Raw genomic sequence first — 500 nt, 5'->3', positions numbered from 1 at the left:
GCCACAGAGGGAAAAAAAAGAAAATTCACAGACTTCGATAATGAAGTCTTTAATAATATTGTAACCCATTGTTTTACAGGAGGACACAAATTAGTGATGTGGGATATAGATGCATAGAGAGAGAGGAGAAGGGATCAGAGGGGAGAAACTCAGAGCTTCAGTTTTGATTCACAAAGTCCAGATTAGATTAATTTTAATTTGATTTGTTTCAATTCATGATAGTTCACTTACAGGCCAGTGTTGCATCAAGTGTTTCTCAGAATCCTGGGGCCATACATTCATCAGATATAATGATCAGTGAGCAGCACTGTTCTTTCCATGAATATAAAATTGTGTAAAGTGGAAATTATAAAATAAATTGTAAACGCAATGTACAGGTTATCCATCCAGCCATTTTCTTCCGCTTATCCGGGACCAGGTCGCGGGGGCAGCAGTCTAAGCAGAGATGCCCAGACTTCCCTCTCTCCAGACACTTCCTCCAGCTCCTCCGGGGGAATGCC

This window comes from Monopterus albus, unplaced genomic scaffold (genome assembly GCF_001952655.1).
Source record: "Monopterus albus unplaced genomic scaffold, M_albus_1.0 scaffold210.1, whole genome shotgun sequence".
Classification (NCBI taxonomy): Eukaryota; Metazoa; Chordata; class Actinopteri; order Synbranchiformes; family Synbranchidae; genus Monopterus; species Monopterus albus.
Note: the sequence above shows the minus strand (reverse complement) of the source record.